At 40.0% G+C, this 22,822-nt stretch overlaps 1 pseudogene; it reads left to right on the top strand.

Annotated features, from left to right (window-relative positions):
• The first annotated feature begins 18,992 nt into the window (after positions 1-18,992).
• LOC139031842 (zinc finger CCHC-type and RNA-binding motif-containing protein 1 pseudogene) lies at positions 18,993-19,678 on the top strand (annotated as a pseudogene).
• Positions 19,679-22,822: the final 3,144 nt, after the last annotated feature.

Raw genomic sequence — 22,822 nt, 5'->3', positions numbered from 1 at the left:
CAGGGGTGAAGAACAGGAGGTAACACTGAGATGCAGCCCAGTAAAAGGACACAGTTAAGTTTACTATCAGCAGCTCCTGGAAGAAGATCTGAAATTCATGACTTACCCTGAGGAAGCAAAAAATCATAGATAAGTCAGGAACGCCAATGGAGTGCTTTTCTGCTGAGTTACTCAAAGAGGGACCTGGTGTCTTGAAGACACAGTTGCTGGAGCTGGAAGACTCTTCAGCATGTTTCTGTGCCAGTTCCTAATCCACATCAATGCAGTCATGTCCCTTCACTGCACAAACATCCTCCAGGTCTCATCCCGGAAACAGCCGTGGGCTGGGGAAGCCAACATGTCTGATTAGTAAAATTGGCTACAAAGCCTTCCAAAGGATGAAGATGGAAATAGGAGAGGACTGGAACATGCCAACTGAGGCTCAGGGACGAAGACTCTGTTACCCCCAAACAGGAACATAATTTAGAACAACATCATTTGTCATGGAAATATTCATTGCCTGATGCTTCTCTTTACTTCATACTCTATTTTGAGTTCTCTACCACATGCTTTAAATATAGGATTTTATTTAATCACCAAGACAAGCAAAGGCACTATTTTCTTCAGTTTCAACATAGGAAAACACAGTTTCAGGAGTTCACTTTTTCTTTCTCAAGCTCAAAAAAATGGGAGGTGGGCTGTGGAGAAACATAGAGAGAAAACACAGGTCTGTTTGGCCAAAAGGGTTGTGCTCTTTATACCAACCTATGCTGCCTCTTATTCTTTCTGGAACGTTCCCTGCCTAGTGCCTGTGCAAGTAGGTATGGATGCCAGGATTAGAAATTCTTCAAATGTCTACGGGACATCCCAGAGATGGTGGGAATAAAGTTGGATAAATTGGTCTGGAATTTAAGAGATGGGTCTGATCCTGAAATATTATTCATTAGAAACACATCACCTCAGATTTTCATCTCAGTGAACTTTTGTTTTTAATTCTCATCACACAAAAAATGTTGAACACCTACAGAACACCATTTTATTATCATTTTCTTTGATGAAACAATTGCAGAAAATAAAAAAGCAGATGAACCAACAAAGACCTACTATACAACACAGGGAACTCTGCTCAGGGCTATGTGGTAGCCTGGATGGGAGGGGAGTTTGGGGAGAATGGATACAAGTATATGTATGGCTGAGTCCCTTTGAAAACATCAAAACATGGTTAATCAGCTATATTCCATTGCAAAATAAAAAGTTAAAAAAAAAATAAACTCTGCATTCTTGTGTGACCAGAGCATCTACTGTGCTCCCATAGAGATCAAACATTAGTTACTGCAAGGAGGAAGGTGAAAATCTGTGGGCCAATCACAGTGAGGCTCTGGCCTGGAAATGTGGGGTGCTGTCCACTAGGGCGAGACAAAATGCAGAGTTTGGGGGAGGGAGGCACAAGGGAGGTGCAAGTGATTCAGATCTCTGTCCTCAGTTGCCTCATCTGCCAGATTAGGCAGCGCCTCTTGAATATCTACAGGATCCTGTCCAACTCTCCTTTCTGGCCTTCTGATAGATTCCGCACATTCAACCAGGGGGAGCCCCATAACTAAGTTTCTTTCCTCATCTGTCTGTGCTGGGAGCTACGAGGAGACCCCCTTCCCACTATGGGCAACCAAGTGATCTGCTGCTTGTCCCTTTGTCTCTTTGGAGTAGGTGAGTCCCGGGTTCAGAGAGCAGATTCCTGTTCTAAAGACGCTGAGCTCCAGAGCTAAGCCTTTCCCTCACGGCAGCAGCATTGGCTGCCCTCTTGGGCCATGTTTCCCGACCACTCCCTTTACTCCATAGGTACTGTGGCTGGTGGGGTAACTCAGACCCCTAAATACCTGCTCAAAAAGGAAGGCGGAGCTGTGACCCTGGAATGTGAACAGGATTTTGATTATGACTCAATGTACTGGTACCGACAGGACCCAGGTCTAGGACTGAGGCTGATCTTCTTCTCACGATTTGTAAGCGTTGTTCAGAAAGAAGACATAGCTAAAGGCTACAATGCCTCTCGCAAAAAGAAGCCTTTCTTTCCTCTTACTGTGACGTCGGCACAGAAGAACCAGACGGCTCTGTATCTCTGTGCTGCTAGTAGACACAGTGAATCAAAGCCACCTCCTCTCTGCACACAAATGAGTCCCGTTTCCCCACCAGGTGGCGGGGCTTTTCTGTGTTCAGTACCCTGGGCAGTCAGCTTCTTCCTCCTGAACCAGGCACCCAAAGCAGCTGCCGCAGCAACACATGTTGTGAAATGGCACAATCACATTTCAGCAATCCACCAGGGTGATTCTTAAAAATCACACCTATCTACATTAGGGGGCTTCCCAGGTGGCGCAGCAGTAAAGAATCTGCCTGCCAATGCAGGAAATGCAAAAGATGTGGGTTCGTCCCTGGGTCAGGAAGGTCCCCTAAAGAAGGAAATAGCAACCTGCGCCAGTATTCTTGCCTGGATAATCCCATGGACAGAAGCACCTGGTGGGCTACAGTCCATGCGGTCACAAAGAGCCAGACTTAGCAACTAAAACAACTACTGAAAGGATACAGATTTCCTCCTTCCAGTGAAAGAATTTATGACCAAAAAAGCAGATGGGCTTCACTTGATTTTAAAACATTCACTGTAAAACTATCGAACTCTTTATTATTTCAGGGTGGTCCTAGTACTAAAAAGAACTCTTTAACTGTGAAATTTCATAATGGCCCCCATTCCCATGGCCAAGTTCTAAGAAAGTGACTGTATGAAGGTCAAAAGTATCACTCAATGTTTTCTTAGTGTTAAGAAGCCATTGCATCAATCACCTCGGAAGAACAATTTCTAGAAAAATACAATCAAATAACTATAATATTTCTTGGACACCATACACATAGTTTCTGAATTTAAAAATATACTAGAAGAAATAATGAGTAAATTAGACACATCAGAAAACCAGTTTAATTGTATAAAAATTTAAATAGTCCAGAATTCTGAGGAAATAGAAAGGGAGGTGTGAGAAAAACCTATTGTCATGGCAGCTCTATTCATGGTGACCTCAAACTGGAAAACACCCAAATGACTGTCAACAATATGGTGAACAAACAGCTACGCTTAGTAATAGAATAAAATCTAGCAGAAAAGCAAATGTTATTTGTGAAATCATGGATGGATCTCATAAATACATGGATCTCTTCTTGAAAAAGAAGCCAGAGCACAGATTGTTCAAAGTTAAGATAGCAACTGCATTCTGAGGGCATTTTTAATTTACTTGTAGAAAACTATGAAGGAGGCTTCTGGGTCCTATATCTTGATCTGGGTCGTAGTTATATAGATGTACTCATTTGTGAAATTTCACTATGCTGTACACTCAAGATTTGTGTAGTCTATTATATATGGATTTTATATCTCATTTTAAAAGCGTAGAAAAACAACAGTAACAACAACCACCTCAAAATGTAGTGACTTTAACATATATTTAACATCTCTCATGGTTCTGTGGGCTGAGTGGGCCTGGCTGGGCAGTTCCCATCTGGGGACATCATGCGGTCATGGTCAGATAGCCCCTGAGGTGGGAGACGCCTGAGGCTCCAGTCGCCTGCACATCCAAGATGGCGTCTTTCCGCACATGGCTGATCCCTGCCCCGGGGTGCCTGGGACAGCTGTGGACCAGCCTAACATGTCTGCCTTTCTAGCCCCTCAATGTGGCTAGGTGGGTTTCCTTGCAGAATGGTGGCCTCGGAGTAGTGAAAATGATTATCTCGTGGCTGGCTTCCCCTAGAGTGGGCATTCAAGAGACCCTGGAGGGATCTACAATGCTACTTATGACCCAGCTTCAAAAATCATAGCATCACTTATACCACATTCAGACTATAATAAAGAGATGTGTGTTTATATAATACATAGATATGTTTAGTATTCAGTCCATTATATGAGGGGACTGGCATAAGATGCTCATGAAATAAATACCTCATTGAGAAGATGAGGAAGTGTTCTTTTTCAGTGTGAAGAAGCATTGAGCTTCTAGCCTAGTAGTCCTTATGTTCATCTGTGGTTCTAGTGATTAACAAGCATGAGTTGTCTTGATTACTTTGAGGGTACATTACAGAAGTAAAGAACTAACAATAATGTCATTTACCACACAAACATAGCCATTTCCTTACATAAGGCTAACAAACTAATATCATTTCAATGATCTAGGTCTCAGTTTCTGGTCTATAAAATTGAGAATTGGGTTAGAACATCTCTGAGGTTCCTTCCAGCAATGTTTGAATGGTTCTTTTATAGAAAGGGGCTTTGCTGGGGGCTCAGACAGTAAAGAATCTGCCTGCAATGCAGGAGACCCAGGTTCACCCCCTGGGTCAGGAAGATCCCCTGGAGAAGGGCATGACTATCCACTCTAGTATTCTTGCCTGGAGAATCCTATGGACAGAGGAGCCTGACGGGCTACAGTTGTGGGGTCACAAAGAATTGGACATGACTGAGCAACTTTCATTTTCACTTGATAGAAAGAGGGGTGGATCCTGCATCAGTGGCGATGATGATCACCAGAGGGCAGATTAGAGCATCCTTAGAATTATGCGGACAGTCAGCCCTCCTTCTAGGGGTGGAGAAAGAAAGGGCAAGGTCATATCTTTCTTCAAAGAGGTGTGGTGAGAGGCCAGTTCCTGAAGATGCTGGTGCTTCTGCTGCTTCTGGGACCCAGTACGAGCCTTATTAGCTAAGTAGCTTGGTCAAGTGTGTGTGTGTGTGTGTGTGTGTGTGTGTGTGTGTGTTGGCATGAGTGAAGTGATAGCCAGGGATTGTGGACTTTTATAATTTTTGAAGCTTTTCTTGGCTGCTTGGTTTGTGGGTTCTTAGTTACCCCACCAGCCATTAAACCTGGTTGCTGGCAGTGAGAACACTGAATCCTAACCACTGGGCTACCAGGGGATTCCTTAAGCTTGTGGATTTTTCTACGCTGAACAAAATGGGAGGGGACATCCATCCTCTTTGGAGGTGTAGAGGACAAAGTGAGGAGCCACCAGTCAGGAGAAATGGGGGATGATAAGCCTGAGAATTAGGACAGGGCGATTTCACAAAACAAGCAGGATTCCCTTGGAGCCAGGAGAACGGTGAGCAAGTGAGCAGGGCTGTGGTTTTCTGCCTGTGGTCGTGTCTTCCTGTCCTGCTGGGCTCTCATCTCCTTGACCTCTGTCTCCGCAGGCTCTGGCCTTGGCGCTCTCGTCTCTCAGCAGCCCCGCAGAGCTGTCAGGAAGAGTGGCGACTCTGTGACCATCCAGTGCCGTGCAGTGGACTTTCAAACCACAACTGTGTTCTGGTACCGTCAGCTCCCGAAACAAGGCCTCGTGCTGATGGCAGCTTCTAATGAAGGCACTGATGCCACATACGAACAAGGTTATAACAAAGACAAGCTTCCCATCAGTCAGCCAAACCTAACATTTTCATCTCTGACGGTGACAAGTGTGGATCCTGCCGACAGCAGCCTTTACTTCTGCGGTGCTAGAGACACAGCGCTGGGTGGAGATCAGAGAGCCAGACAAGAATCTTGGTAGCAGCCCCCTTCCCCATCCCACTGAACCATGGGGCCCCGTGGAGGGAGGTGTGGAGAGAGAAAAGCCACAGCCTCGCTGACTGAGTCATCTGTGGCTCTGTGTGTAGAGAGAGAAAGAGAGAAAATGTCTGAGTACAGAGTGGGGAGAAGGTATGGTGTTTGAGAACTAGCCGTATGGGAATGGGGCTAGGCCTATAAATGGCCAACCAACCTGGAAAGTTCCCTGGGCTGAAAAGTATAAAATCTAGATTTTTTTTTTCCTGATTCTCCCATATGCTAATCATATGTTCTTAGATAAACTGACACATAATCCTATAGGTAGATCCCAAAATGCTTCTGTAAACACTGAGTACTTTTATAATGGGCTGCCCCGGTGGCTTAGACAATAAGGAATCCATCTGCATTGCAGGAGATGGGAGTTCAATTGATCCCTGGGTTGAGAAGTTCCCCTGGAGAAGGGAATAGCAACCCACTTCAGTATTCTTGCCTGGAGAATTCCATGGACAGAGGAACCTGTCAGCCTGTAATCCTTGGGATCACAAAGTGTTAGACATGACTGAGTGACTAACATTTTTATAATAAACGCTGGAGTTTTTTCCTCCAAGAAAATTCAGCACTCTTGTCACCATCCTAGACTCTCAAGACAAATGGAATCATTAGCCAGCCAAGTAGAGATGTTCACTCATGAAAGAATTCAGGGATGTGCTATATACAGTATTGAGGTTGATAAAAGAACAGAATAGGACTGAACAGGGCAGCCCTCTACACCCAAGTACAGAGCATGCCCAGAACCTTCACAAAGGGACCAAAGGGAAGAGAAGACAGAGAAGATAAATAAGAAAGACTTCAGACAACAAGGCTTGTCTGCAAAACTAGAAAGTTCTGTTGGAAGTCACAAGATAGTAAGTGAAGCACTGAGTGTAAACCCCTAGAAAGATCCTTTTCTAGAAAAAAAAAATCACACATTGACCATAAATCTTGTATAGCCCAGTAAAAATAAGCAAAAGATATTAACGTACACTCTGGAGAAGAAACATCTGTAATCAATAAACATTTATTTACTTGTGATCAAGAAACATGGAGCAAGATGCAATTATATGTAAGTTGATATCCATTTGGTTAGCAAAATATAAAAAGCTTAAAAAAATATAGAGTGTTAGACAAAGTCTTGCAAATTGTGGTGCTGGAGAAAACTCTTGAGAGTCTCTTGGATTGCAAGGAGATCTAACCAGTCAATCCTAAAGGAAATCAGTCCTGAATATTCACTGGAAGGACTGATGCTGAAGCTGGAGCTCCAATACTTTGACCACCTGGGCTGAAGAGCTGACTCATTGGAAAGACCCTGATGCTGGGAAAGATTGAGAGCAAGAGGAGAAGGGAGCAACAGAAGATGAAATGGTTGGATGGTACCACCGACTCAGTGGATCCAAGTTTAAGCAAATTCAGTGAGATAGTGACAGGGAAGCCTGGTGTGCTGCAGTGCATGGGGTCACAAAAGAGTCTCAGACACGACTCAGTGACTAAACAACAAGACACATGTGAGATCAAAAAGGAGAGACAATGAAAGAAACAACCGAATGGATATTGAAGCTAGGATGATGGTGGTGGCAGTGCTAGAAAACAGAGAAATGAGAGTTTTAAAACATAACTAGGAAATAAAATCAAAGACGTGGGTAACTGATTCATCACAAGAGGCAATAGCTGGAGAGGAAGGTTTTGACTACAAGTCGGATGAATCAGGAGGACCAAGTGGGAAGAAGATCATGATTTTCTTGACATTGGGGATGCCTCTGAGACAGAAATCTGACCAGAAATATGCAGAAAGCAGTGGTATGTAGGAGTCAGGGGCTCAAAAGAATGGACCTGGATGAAGGTAAAAATTTGGGACAATTTCCATAACTGGAAGGATGAAAGTGACTTCTTGAGCCCTTGATGACAGAATATACAAAGAAAAGATCACAGAACTGAGGACAGAGATCTGAGGAGCCCACTCACCTTGAATGTGGCCCTAAGAGATTAAATTTAATTGACTGATCAATAACACCAAGCAATACCGGATTAGTGACTATCTAACTGAGTACTAGTAACAAATCTCTACAGTACTCGAGCAGGTCACCACACAGATGGCTGCATGTTTCCTAGTCCTGATGATTCTTGGGGTGTCTGGCTGCCCCTCTGCAGTGTGGAGAAAGCAACTGCCCACTCGCCACACAGGAGGTGAAGACCACGGGAGACCAGAGGCCTGTGAGAAGTGTGCCCCTTTGACCATCTAGTCAGTCAGTCAGTCAGAGTTATCAGAGCTTCCCTTTGGCAAAGAATCCTCCTGCAACGCAGGAGTTCAGTTCAGTTCAGTCGCTCAGTCATGTCCGACTCTTTGCGACCCCATGAACCACAGCAGGCCAGGCCTCCCTGACCATCAATTCCTGGGTTGGAAAGATCTGCTGAAAAAGGGATACGCTACCCATTCCAATATTCTTGGGCTTCCCTTATGGCTGAGCTGGTAAAGAGTCCACCTGCAATACGGGAGACCTGGGTTCGGTCCCTTGGTTGGGAAGATCCCCTGAAGAAAGGAAACGCTACACACTGGTATTCTGGCTTGAAGAATCCATGGACTGTATGGTGGTTGGGGTCACAGAGTCGGGCATGACTGAGCGACTTTCACTTGACCACTAGGGGGTGATGTGGGTCTTTCTGTAAAACACTTCAGCGCATAGAGAGCAGCACCAACCTTCCAGAAGTTGTCTGATACTTCTGGAAACTCAGGTGAGATCCTTTAGGTAGTGGCTGTGGAAGCGTGAGTAAGAATTAATCAAATCCATTGCACCTGCCTTCACTAATCAAGGTCGCTTTAAGACTTGCTTGGCCTCCAAGTGGCATGTATCCTGAATAAGATGTTTGCCTGAGTTCTTTTCCAGGAAACTGCTGGTAGTGCAGCAGAGCCCAGAGTCAACTGTGTCTAGTTTCAGCTGAACTGGTTGAGACTGGTTAGAACCAGTGACCCTCCTCCTGGGGAAGCACAGGTGTCTGCTTGGGTACCTTTCGACCTCAGAGGACCCAAGACTCCATTCTCAGATCTTGCTGAGCACTTCTATGGTGAACAGGCAGAGGCTATAGCTCAGTTACCCTAGCAGAGAAGGACAATGCATGCATGTTTTTTCAGTCACCCTTCCCCAAGCTTCCCCAGCACCCCACGCTCCCCATGTGCACGTGTTCAGTAGCTAAGTCGTGTCTGACACTTTGTGACCCTATGGATGTAGCCCACCAGGTTCCTCTGTTCATGGGATTCTTCAGGCAAGAATACTGGAGTGGGTTGCCATTTCCTTTTCCAGGGGACCATCCCAACCCAGGGATTGAACCCCCATCCCTTGCATTGACAGGGAAGATTTCTTTACCACTGAACCACCAGGGAAACCCATATCTCAGACCATCAGGTCATGCTTCATTCATGACCCTGTAAATACCCTGTGCCCCTTGCCTTTGCGGGGGTGGATTTGAGGTCTTGTTTTCCCTGGTGGCTCAGTGGTGAAGAACCCACAGGCCAATGCAAGAGACCTGGGTTTGATCCCTGGGTCGGGAAGATCCCCTGGAGAAGGAAACGACAGCCCACTCTAGTATTCTTGCTGGGAGAATCCCATGGACAGAGGAGTCTGGAAGGTTACAGTCCATGGGTCGCAGAGTCAGCACAACGGGGTAGAGGGGCGGGGGATACCCTTGCTTGGCTGGCTTGAGAAGAAGACCTTACTTTGCTGCAAGCATCAGAGTCTCAGCAGTTTGGCTCCTTGTACTTAGGGCAAAATGAACCTGGAAGCAGTTGGGAGAATGATTTGCAGCTATCCTGGGATGACAATAGGTCTTGAAAATAGCAGAATCTAATTTTACACTTCCTAATCCCCAGAGCATGTATCACAGTATACAGTACCAGTAGTTGTTCTGGTCATACGTAATTGATAAGGAAGTTAATGAATGTCATCACTATTTCTGTTTCACATTGTGCTGAATTTCCAGCCTGGTAAAGGAAGAAAAAAGCGTGAGAATTAAAAAAGAAGGGGGAAAGAGTGATTATAGACAGATGACAAGTTAAGAAGGCACAAAGGAATCTAAAGAAGCATTGCATTATTTATAATACCATTTAATAAGTTAACAAAAATGAACATAAAGTAGGTTTATTCCCATATACTAGCAATAGATTTTTAAAGAGAGATCATTTAGTAACAGAAAATAGAAAAGATAATACACCTAAATCTATACAAAGATAAACAATTCAGAAATCTAAATTTCAGAGGAACGCTTTTAAAATCTGAAAAAAGTGAAGTTATATGCCATGATCATGAATAAATTAAACCAGTACTAAAAGTATTCCAATTTCAGCACTATCATCTATGTATTTCCCACAGCACTAAACAAAGTCACAAAAGGAATTTCATGGAATTTGACAAAAGTAGTCAAAAGTTTAAGTGGAAAAAAGAGGAAAGAATACTTAAAATAATATTAAAGAATTACAAAGTGATGTGAATTTGCAATCTAATCACCAAATTATTTTCTAATTTTTTTATAACTAAGTGGACAAATGGAAAATCATAAATTTAAAATAGCACTATGCATATATAGGCACTTAATATATAGTAAAGCCAACACTGCAGGTGTGTAGGGGAGTAATGCAATATACAAGTTCTTCTGGGACAAGTAGTTCTCCACAGGAAGAAAAATTAAACTCTCTTACAGCAAAAGCAAAAAAAAAATTCTAAAAAGATTAAATGCTTAAATGCAACATTTAAATTATTAACTATTTGGTAAATATTATAGAAGTATATTTTTATGAACTTGAGCTATGGAAACATTGCTTATAAAGAATTAAAGAATTCACACCCTCCCAAAGAAAGAATGATAGATTTTACTAAATAAGGAATATCAATAAAAAATTTGCAAAGAGTAAAAACACAAGTCACAAATTGAAAAGATATTAGCATACATGTAAATGACAAAGTTTAGTATCTGAGATATATAAAGAACTGGTACAAATAACTGATAGTTAATCTACCAAAAATATGAGAAAAGAGCAATGTACAGAAAAACCAGTGGCCTATAAGTGTATTAATTCAGAATATCAATCTCCTTAGCAGTCATAAAAATGCAAACTAAAGCTATAGTGAGATACTGCTTTAACCTAATAAACTGACAAAATTAAAAGAAGAGTATGTGCCAATTGAGTGCTAGATGGGGAACATTTGAATATGGTTGATAAACTGTTGTGGAACTATTTACTTGCTTAATTAATTTGTAAACCATTTTGTCTTGCTATGTAAAATAGACATGGTGACCCTAAGGCTCAATTTTTACAATCCCAGGTATAGAGAAACTTTCACCTAAGTATGTAAAGAATTGTGTAAGAATACAGTCCTATTTATAGTAGCATTAAAATCTGGGTGAAAAAAAAAACAAAACAACTAGGGTGCATGAGGTTAAATGGATAATAGATTCTGACAAACTAATAAATGGAATCCTACATATTAGTGAAACTGATTTATCTAAAACTACATGAGACAACATGATTTAATAACATAGGCATATGTTGAATGGAAAAAGAGCATGGCCAATAAAAAGAACTCCCACAAATAAATTTAAAAGACATACAACATTGATTAATACAAAATTTGCAGATTCTTACATAAATGAGAAAAGCTGTAATGAAAAGCAAGTGAATAAAAATATGAACTTCGGAAGTGTAGTTACATGGACATGGTAGAAAAACAATAATAAAGTCTATAAAAATAACACAGGGGTTTAAAAATTCTTAGTATTAATCTAACTCCTAAGCTGATTGATTCCAACAAGAGGATTCGTTTTATTGTTTCCCTAAATGCATTGCATGTTCATCATAAATATTATTTTGCATAAGTTCAACATTTAGTTTTTTAAGAGGCAGATTTATGATTTTTAAGTGCAGTGGACACTATGATTGATAACAGCAAGCTATGAACTGTCTGAGAGGGAAGGGAAGAGGCAAAGCTACAAGTTAAAAAAGGAAATAAATTGTTAATATGTAAATAACTTTTATTTTTAAAGAAATAGTGAAAGAGTAGAATCAGGAAAAATAAAATTAAAGCAGCTTGAAATCCACACTAGTTGTTTTACCAGCTTTCTCTGCCCTCCCAGGCTGTGCAATGTCAGTCTTATTATGTGATGACCATGAAAAGTAATCACGTCACAAGGAGATGCTGAAGGGGGATGAGGAGGCTTAGAGAAAAAGTTCCTGCCCTGCTTTCTCCCTGAGCCAGCCATGTGCTTCAGCCTCCTGTGCTGTGTGGCTTTTTTTTTCCCCTGGGGAGCAGGTGAGGTGAATTTATTGGATTCCAGTTTCAGGACTTTCTCCTATGGCTGCAAAATCAGGCTTTCTCCTGGGCTTTCACTGCACTTTCTCCTCTTTCCTTATAGGCTCCATGGACACTGAAATCATCCAGAGTCCAGATCATCTGGTCAAAGGAAAAGACCAGAAAGCAAAGATGGATTGTGTCCCCAAAAAAGGACACTCTTATGTTTACTGGTATCGCAAGAGGCTGGAAGAAGCAATTGAGTTTTTGGTTAACTTTCAGAATCAAGACATTGTGAAAGATACAGCTATGTTCAAACAGCGATTTTCAGCTGAGTGCCCCAAAAACTCACCCTGCAGCCTGGAAATCAAGTCCACCGAGGCAGCGGACTCAGCTCTGTATTTCTGTGCCAGCAGCCAGTCCACAGTGCAGCACATCAGCTCTTCCTAGAACACAAACTCACCAAGAACCCAGCTCAGGAAATCAGCGGTGTCGTAGGAGGGTAGAAACTAACAGAAACCCGCCTTGAAAGAGCAATAGCCAGAAGGAAAAATCTGTAAATGGCCACACTGGATGAGCAGAAAGAGAGGTAGAGAACAGCTGGTGGGAACACAAACCCAAGGATGGGGCAGGAAGCTGTAAGGGGTCTCAGATTCCCTGGGTTGCAGGTTACCTGGCGAAGGAGACACAGGATGTGACCTTGATGGATTAATAACAACCTTTATTAAAACATGTAGTTCTGTGTTTTTCACCTGATAAAGCTGTGCCTTTAGGAATAAGGATAATCGGCAGGTCATCTGTCTTCCCTGGGCACCCTGATCACCCGGCTCTGCACATTGATCCAGACCCAGAGACTCCTCAGGGTTCATCACTGCTTCTCTCAGCTGTCCCTGCCAGAAAAACTGAGCAAGAAACTCAGCAACTCCCTTCGTCCAGATTCCTGCAATCATGCAACTTTTAAAAGCATCGTTGAGGCATAACATACCCGCAACAAAATGCACCCATTTTAGGCACATATTGATGTGTTTTGACAAGTTTTTACACCCATGTAACCAGCATGACAATCAAGACACAGAACATTTCCCCCTTCCCAAAACATCCCCCATGGTATTTTACTGAGGTCCTTTTAACTTCTCTCACTATTGCTTTGTATATTTTTCTTGATCGATCATGTCCCATACATATTTTGTTGAAGTTTTCTTAATTTTTCATAAAATTACTTTAAGAGATATATTATGAATGCACTTTTTAATACCCATAAGGAATTGATTTATTAAAATATTTTCTGTGAAGACTTTACATTTTCCCACTTTGATTTAGTCTTTACATTTCTCAGTTGATGTCTAAACCTCAGTATAGAGGTTTATAGAAAAGACATTCTCCAGAAGTTAGTGTTTACCGGCAGCCAAAACTGAGATCACAAAAGTAGCCTCATTTTCTGTGTGACCAATTGTTAGTATTGCTCTGCTTTAAAGTAAAAGAGACTAAATCAAGCATATTGTTAAAGTTAAGAAGAAATACATTTTGCTTATGAAAATAAGCCAGTGAGTTAAGAGTAATTAAGGAGAATATTTGACAAAACACATGATTTGCAAAGAAAAATTTTGGTTCTGCCCCTCTGCTGGTCAAGTCTGTGAATATATTTCTTATTCTTCTCACCAGCCATTTCTACAATTAATATTGTTCAAAGGTCTGTACTACAGATTTACTGCAGTCTCTATCAAAATGCCTACGAACAGAACTAAAACAAGTAGTTCTAAAATTGGTATGAAACAACATAAGACCTCAGATAGTGAAAGCAATCAAGAGCAAAAAGAACAAAGCTGGAGAGATTACAATCTCTGATGTCAGTGAATGCTCAAAGCTATAATAATCGAAACAGAATGGTACGGCACAAAAATGGACATAGAACTGAGAGCCCAGAAATAAACATGTATGGTCAATGAAACTATGGCAAAGAATGCAAGAATATACAGTTTGGAAATGGCTTCCTCTTCAATAAGTAGTACTATTAAAACTGGACAACTACATAAAAGAATGAAATTAGGACATTTTCTGACACCATACACAAATATAAAGTCAAAATGGATTAAAGACCAACATGTAAGGCCAGAAACCATAAAACTCCCAGAATAAAACCCAGGTGGAACATTCTTTGACATCTATTGTAGCAATGCGTCTTTTGATCTGTCTCTACAAAGGAAAGAAACAAAAGCAAAAATAAACAAATGTGACCTAATCAAGATTAAAATCTTCTCATAGAAAAAAAGAAGAGAAAAAAAATAAAAAAACATTGTCGAAACAAAAAGCTGAACTGATGAATGGAGGGAAATATTTGCAAATAATAAAACCAGTAAAGTGTTAATATCCAAAATATCTTAACAGTTCAGGCAATTCAATTTAAAAAACACAAGCAACCCAATTAAAAATTGGGCATAAGATCTCTCATCTCTTTGCTTTGTTGCCTTGCAAACAAACCTCTTCTTGCTCCAATCACGGGCATCTAGTGTTTTGTCTTCCTGTGGGTCAGCCAAGATGAACCTGGTCCAGCAGCATTTGGGATAATGATTTGCAGATATCCTGGCACACCAGTAACTCCTTTAATAGTAAGATCTAATGTTACACTTTGTAACCCCCATAGCATCTACCACATATCCAGTATCTGTAGTTGTCTACGTCAAACATAGCTGATGAATAAGTAAATGAATGTGACCACAATTTCTAGTCAAGATTGTGCTGAATTTCAAACCAGCAGAACAAGAGAAAAGAGTGTGAATAAGAAAAGGAGGGAAAAAAGTGATTAAAGACAGATGGCAAATTTAGAAGAAGAACCAAAGGAACCTAGAGAAGTATTGCATTATTAACAACAACAAATTAATAAGTACTGAATTTAACATAAATATAAAAAGTCAGTTTATTTCTATGTTCTAGCAACAAACAGTTAAAAATATTTTTAGGGAGAGACCATTTACAAATTCTTAAATTACATATAAAATACGTAAAACAGATTGATTAGGTAAATGAGACTTTAATACAGAAAAATATTAAATCTTAAAGGAAAACATTTAAAAAATCTGAAATAAGTGAAGATTTATACCATGATCATGAAAAAATTAAACCAGTAGTATTTCTGCACTATTATCTATGAATTCAATGCAGCACAAAACAAAATCACAATAGGTATTTTCATGATATTTGATGAAAGTAAACTGAAATTTATGTGCAATAAAGAGACTAGGGAAGATAATATTAAACAAGTAGAAAGTGAGGTGGTTCCTCTTTGAATCACCAAACCATTTCCTAATTTAGGACAATGAAAAAGGCATAAGAATTTACAAATGGAAAATCATAGAGTTGAAATGGCAGCATGCTTATATAGGTATATTATATATGATAGAGCCATCACTGCATGTATGCAGAGGAATAAGGCACTACACAAAATGTTCTTCTGGGACAAGTTGTTATAAAAGATTTTAAAAATTAAAATTCCATTCATTATAAAAGAATTAAGTGCTTTAGTGCAACATTCAAAATGTCAGCTGTTTGATAAATAACTTGTGGATTTATCTTTATGACCTTGGATTATGAAAGCGTTGCTTATAAAGAATTAAATGTGTACACTCCATAAAAAGAATGTAGACCCAACTAAATTAGAAATATCAATAAAAAACACTCCAGGCACTTCCCTGGAGTCCGTTGGCTAAGACTGGGTGTTCTCAAGGCAGGGGGCCCAGGTTCCACCCCTGGCCAGGGAACTAGATCCCGCAGGCTGCAACCAAGACCCTGAGCAGCCAAAGAAATATATAAACATATTTTAAAAAATTACAAACAGTGAAACACAAGCCACAAAATCAAAGGTATTAGTAACAAATGTAACTGACAAAATTTGGTAACCAGAATATGTAAGGAACTGTTACGAATAAGTAATAGCTACCAAACCAGAAAGAAATATGGGCATAGCAGTGTACAGAAAACAGTAGTGGCCTGTAAACAGAAAAAAAATATATTCAACCTCCTTAACAATCATAAAAATGCAAACTAACATTACAGTCAGATACCATTTTATCCTAATAGACTGGCAAAAGAATTGTGCCAATTGAGTCCTAGGTGTGTAACACTAGAAAACACAAAATAAAATGTTCTTGAGATCACTTGACTTAATTAATTTGGAAAGTATTTTGTCTTAGTATGTAAAGTTAACGTGGTGACCCTAAGGCTCAATTTTTCTATTCCCAGGTATAGAGAAATATTACAACTTGGTTTATAGAGGAAGGTATGAGAATGTAGTCCCATTTGTACTAGTACCAAAATCTAGAGGAAAAAACTACTGTGAATAAATTCAAGAATGGATAATAAATTCTGACAAACTAATAAATGGAATTCTACTTACTAATGAAATTGAATTATCTAAAATTATGTGCAAAACATGAATTACTGGCACAGACACACTATTGAATAAAAAAGAACATTACCGGAACAAAGTGCAAACAGAATGAACCCCTTAGATAATTTTCAAAGACATAAAACATGATTAATAAATAATTTACAGATTCTTACATAAATCTAAAAGTGGTAATAGAAAGTGAGTAAAAATTTGAACTTTGGGATTATGGTTACCTAGACCTGGTAGAAAAGAATGATAGAATCTAGAAAAAGAACAAGGACTTAAAAATTCTCTGGGAAAATCTACCTTCCCAAACTGATTGCTCCAGGTAAGATCATTCATTTTATTATTTGTCTAGATCTATTGCAGGTTCATCACAAATATTTCTTTTGTATAGTTCAAAATCTGGTTTGTTAACATAAAGTAGCTGCTATACATTTTGTGAGTTCAGTAGAAGTTACGATTGACATACCGCAGGTGATATGGTTCATTGTCTGAGGGAAGGGAGGGGGAGAGAGGGCAAGCTGACAAATTCAAAAAGCAAACAAATTATTCATGAGAAATGATTTTTATATTTAAAGAAGTGGTGGAAGAGCAGAATCAGGAAAGAGAAAAGGAAAGCAGTTTGGAATGCGTACTGGTTGTTTCACCAGCTTTCCTTGTCCTGTCAGCCTATGAAATGTTAGAGTCTCAGGTACCCGGGGACGGTGACCACCGGAAGCGACCACGTCACAAGGAGGTGCTGAAGGGGGATGAGGCGCCTGAGAGGAAAAGGTGCTGCCCTGCTTCCTCCTGGAGTCAGCCATGTGCCTCGGCCTCCTGCGCTGTGTGACTCTTTTTCTCTGGGGAGCAGGTGAGGCAAATGTATTGGATTCAAGTTTTAGGACTTTCTCCTATGGCTGCCAAATCTAGGGCTTTTTGTGAACTTTCTGTCTCCTCACAGGCTCCGTGGACACTGAGGTCACCCAGAGTCCCAGTCATCTGGTCAAAGGAGAAGACCAGAAAGCAAAGATGGACTGCGTGCCCATAAAAGGACACTCTTATGTTTACTGGTATCGCAAGAAGCTGGAAGAAGCATTTGAGCTTTTGGTTTATTTGTGGAATGGAAAAATTACAGAAGATACAGCTGTGTTCAAACAGCGATTTTCAGCTGAGTGCCCCCCAAACTCACCCTGCAGCCTGGAAATCAAGTCCACCGAGGCAGCGGACTCAGCTCTGTATTTCTGTGCCAGCAGCCAGGCCACAGTGCAGCACGTCAGCTCTTCTTAGAACACAAACTCACCGTGGACCCAGCCCAGGAAATCAGTGGTGTCGTAGGAGGGTAGGAATTAACAGACACCGACCTTGAGAGAGCATTAGCCAGAAGGAAAAATCTGTAAATGAGCAACACTGCATGAACAGAAAGAGAGGTGGGAAATAGCTGGTGGGAACACACACCCAAGGAAGAGGAAGGAAGCGTGCAGGGGTCTCAGATTCCCCAGTTTGCAGAAAGTGGAAGTGAAGCCACTCAGTCGTGTCTGACTCTGAGCGACCCCATGGACTGCAGCCTACCAGGCTCCTCCGTCCATGGGATTTCCCAGGCAAGAGTACTGGAGTGGGTTGCTCAGCTGGTAAAGAATCCAGTTTGCAGAGTATCTGGCAAAGGAGACATGGGATGTGACCTTGATGGGTTTCTGACCATCTTCATTAAAACATGCAGCTCCGTGCCTTTCATCTGGCTAAGCTGTGCCTTCAGACATAAGGATAATCGGCAGGTCACCTGTCTTCCGTGGGGACCCTGATCACCTGGCTCAGCACATTCATTGATCCAGACTCAGAGTCCTTAGGGGTTCATGGTTGCTTCTCTCAGCTGTCCCTGACAGAGCAACTGAGCAGAAAAATTAGCATCTCCCCAACCAGATTCCTGCAATCGTGCAACTTTTAAAAGCAACTTTGAGGCATAACATACCAAAACAAAATGCACCAATTTAGGTCCATATTTCAGTACATTGTGACAAGTTTTTAATCCATGCAACCAGCATGAGAATCAAGACACAGACTATTTCCCCCTCCCCCAAAATACCTCCATGCTATTTTACTAAGGTCTTTTTAACTTCTTTTACCATTGCTTTGTATGTTTTTTATTGAATATGTCCAGCACATATTTTGTTGAATTTTTTTTGTTTTCTCTAAATTTTTAAGACATGTATTGTGAATGTACTTTTTAATACTCATATGGAATTTATTTATTAAAATATTTCTTCCAAGACTTTCCATTATCCCACTTTGACTTAGTCTTTACATTTCTCAATTGATGTCTCAACCACAATATATTATAGAAAAACACCTTTTCCAGAAATTAGTGTTCACTGGCAACCATACCTGAGATCACAAGAGTAGCCTCATTTTCTATGTGCCTGTTAGTATTGTTCTGTTTTAAAGTGAAAGAAACCAATTCAAACATACTGGAAGAGTTAAGATGAGATATTTTTTGCTTATGAAAGTAAACCAGTAAGTTAACTATATTTAAGGAGAATATTTGACTGCAAAGCACATGACTTGCAAAGAAGAATTTGGGTGTTGCATCTCTGCTGGTCAAGTCTGTGAATTCATTTCTTGTTCCTCTCATGGGCCATTTCTAGAATTAATATTACTAAAAGGTCTGTACTACAGATTTAATGCAATCCCTATTGAAATGCCTACAACAATTTTCACAGAATTAGAACAAATAATTCTAAAATTTATGTGAAAGTCACAGAAGACCCCAGACAGTAAAAATCATTATATTGGATATTTTCCAAGTATGGCAAAGTTGTAAAGGTTACTATAATGAAAGATAAAGATAGAAGGAGGAGTAAAGGGGTTGCATTTATTTTATTTTTGGATAAAGACTCTGCACAAAACTGTACCAGCGCAATAAACAACAAATAGTTATTTGGTAGAGTGATAAAAGCAAGCATTGCTATTGACAATGGAAGAGCAGCTGAGTTCATCCGAAGACAAAACTACTTTGATAAATCTAAGTGTTATGAATGTGGGGAAAGTGGACACTTAAGTTATGCCTGTCCTAAAATTATGCTTGGAATACATGAACCTCCAAAGAAGAAAGAGAAAAAGGAAAAAAAAAAAAAAAAGAAAATTCCTGAGCCAGAAGAAGAAATTGAAGTAGAAGAAAGTGAAGATGAAGGGGAAGATCCTGCTCTTGACAGCCTCAGTCAGGCTATAGCTTTCCAGCAAGCCAAAACTGAAGAAGAACAAAAAAAATGGAAACCCAGTTCAGGAGGTCCTTCAATAGCAGATGATTCAAGACTCCCAAGGATAAAGAAAAGTCCATAATTCAGTGATGAGGAGGAACTTAGTGATGAAAAATATATATATTATCTAAATATCATTAAAAATTTTTTAAGTCTGGGAGTACCAAGTTCCCTTGGGATTAAAAATTACTTTTAGAATTTGAACGTAAGAACACTTAGTAGCAAATACTTTTTTACTTTAGATAGTTGATAGGAAATGGTAATTTTTTACTATCATGTTTATCTTGCATCAAGATTTGCTAATAATCATTAATCTTTAAAATAGTTCATTTGAATAAAAAAGAAAATGTAATACTATCATAACAATGCTATCCCAAGAAGAAAGTGAAAGTCGTCAGTCATGTCCGACTCTTTGTGACCCCATGGACTATACAGTTAACGGAATTCTCCAGGCCAGAAATACTGGAGTGGGGGGCTTTTCCTTTCTCCAAGGGATCTTCCCAACCCAGGGATCGAACCCAGGTCTTCCGCATTGCGGGCATATTCGTTACCAGCTGAGCCAGAAAGGTAGACATTAAAAAGATTTGAGAAGTTCATTATAAAAGTTTATTCATGATTGGCTTATATAAGAACTTTTGAAATAAATTTCATCTTTAAAACAAACAAACAATAAATAAATAAATAAAAGTGGTCAGGAGATCTTTAATCTCTTTGCTTGATTGCCTTGCAAATAAACCACTTCCCTGATGCAAACAGGCTTCCCTTGTGGCTCAGCTGGTAAAGAATCCACCTGCAATGCAGGAGACCCCAGTTCAGTTCCTGAGTTGGGAAGATCTGCTGGAGAAGGGATAGGCTACCCACTCAAGTATTCTTGGGCTTCCCTGGAGGCTCAGCTGGTAAAGAATTCACCTGCAATGTGGGAGGCCTGGGTTTGATCCCTGGGTTGGGAAGATCCCCTAGAGAAGGGAACTGCTACCCACTCCACTATTGTGGCTTGGAGAATTCCAAGGGCTGTATAGTCCATGGGGTCACAAAGAGTTGGACACAACTGAGCAACTTTCACTTTCACTTTCTGCTGCAAACCTGGGCATCTAGTGGTTTGGCTTCATGTGAGTCAGCCAAGATGAACCTGGGCCAATAACAGTTGGGAGTGTGATGTGCTTCCCAGGTGGCACTAGTGGTGAAGAACCTGCCTGCCAGTGCAGGATATGTAAGAGACATTCGTTTGATCTCTGGGTAGGGAAGATCCCCTGGAGGAGAGCAATGCAACCCACTCCAGTATTCTTGCCTGGAGAATTCCATGGGCAGAGGAGCCTGGCAGACTACAGTCCATGGGTGGCAAAGAGTCAGACATGACTGACTATCACTGTCACTTTCACCTTGGCATGTGGCTAACTCCTTTAATAGCAGGATGCAATCTTATAACCCTCATAGCATCTACCACATATTTAGCACCTGTAGTTCTCCAAGTCAAATATAACTGATAAATAAGTAAATGAATGGCACTAGTATTTCTAGTGAAGATTTTGCCAAATTCTGGCCCGTAGAACAAGAAAAAAGGCTGAGAATGAGAAAAGGAGGGGAAGATAAGTTTTAAAAGACAGATGGCAAGTTTAGAAGAAGAACCAAAGGAACCTAAAGGAGTATTGCATTATTAATAATAACAGATTTAATAAGTTTATTGAATTTAATATAAATATTAAAAGTTTATTCCATATATTATCAATGGCTAAAATATTTTTTAAAGAAAGATCATTTAAAAATTCTAATGTAACATATAAAATACATAAAAACAAATCTATTAGGCAAATGAGACTAATTCAGAAAAGGATTAAATTTTAAAGGAAAACATTTAAAAAATCTGAAATAAGTGAAAATATATACCATGATCATGAATAAGTAAAACCAATGGTAAAGTGAAGTGAAAGTGAAGTTGCTCAGTCATGTCTGACTCTTTGCGACCCCATGGACTCTAGCCCACCAGGCTCCTCTGTCCATGGGATTTTCCAGGCAGGAGTACTGGAGTGGGTTACCATTTCCTTCTCCAGGGGATCTTCCCGACCCAGGGATTGAACCAGGTCTCCTGCATTGCAGGCAGACATTTTACCCTCTGAGCCACCAGGGAAGCCCATAGAGTATTCCTAATTCTGCATTATCATCTGTTTGTTCAGGGCTGATCAAAATCCCAAAAGATATTTTCATGAAATTTGATGAAAGTCATCTGAAATTTAAGTGGACAACATAGAGAATAGAGAAAATAATGTTGAACAGGGACAAAGTACGGTGATTTCTTGTTGACTTATCAAATCATTTCTTAATTTAGGATAATGAAAAAGGCATAAATAAACAGACAAACGAAAATCATGGATTTAAAAGGGGAGCATGTTTAAGTAGGCATTTTATATATGATAGAGCCAGAGCTGGAGGTATGCAGGGGAATAATGCAATGTTCTTCTGGGACAAGCTGTTATCCACAGAAATAAGTATGGATTTAAATTCATTTTCACAGCCTAAGCAAAAAATAATCTTTATAAAAGAATTAAATGCTTACACATAACTTTAAAATGTTAGCTGTCTGGTAAATAACTTGTAAATATATCTTTATGATCTTGGGGTACAAGAGCATAATTACAAAGAATTAAATGCATACCCTCCCCAAAAAGAATGTAGACTCAACTAAGTTAGGAATACCAACTAAAAAAAAGGCATTACAAAAAAAAAAAAAAAAGGCATTACAAAGAGTGAAAGACAAGCACAGACTGAACAGATATTAGCAGCACATATAACTGACAAAGTTTGCTACCAGGAATATGTAAGGAATAAGTACATTCAAAAAGAACATTCAAAAAGAAATATGGGCAAAGGGCAGTGTACTAAAAACACTAGTGGCCTATAAACATAAAAAATATATTAAATCAAAAAGCAAAAGAATTCCAGAGAAAGGTTTACTTCTGCTTCACTGACTACGCTAAAGCCTTTGACTATGTGGATCACAACAAACTGTGGAAAATTCTGAAAGAAATGGGAATACCAGACCACCTGATCTGCCTCCTGAGAAACCTGTATGCCTGTCAAGAAGCAACAGTTAGAACTGGACATGGAACAACAGATTGGTTGAAAATTGGGAAAGGAGTACATCAAGGCCGTAGATTGTCACCCTGCTAATTTAACTTATATGCAGAATATATCATGTGAAACACTGGGCTGGATGAAGTTCAAGCTGGAATCAAAATTTCTGGGAGAAATATCAATAACCTCAGATATGCAGATGACACCACCCTTATAAAAGAAAGCAAAGAGGAGTTAAAGATCATCTTGATGAAAGTAAAAGAGGAGAGTGAAAAAGCTTGTTTAAAACTCAAC

The sequence above is a fragment of the Odocoileus virginianus genome, chromosome 1, assembly GCF_023699985.2.
Source record: "Odocoileus virginianus isolate 20LAN1187 ecotype Illinois chromosome 1, Ovbor_1.2, whole genome shotgun sequence".
Classification (NCBI taxonomy): domain Eukaryota; kingdom Metazoa; phylum Chordata; class Mammalia; order Artiodactyla; family Cervidae; genus Odocoileus; species Odocoileus virginianus.
Note: the sequence above shows the minus strand (reverse complement) of the source record. Positions and strands in the feature narration are given on the sequence as shown.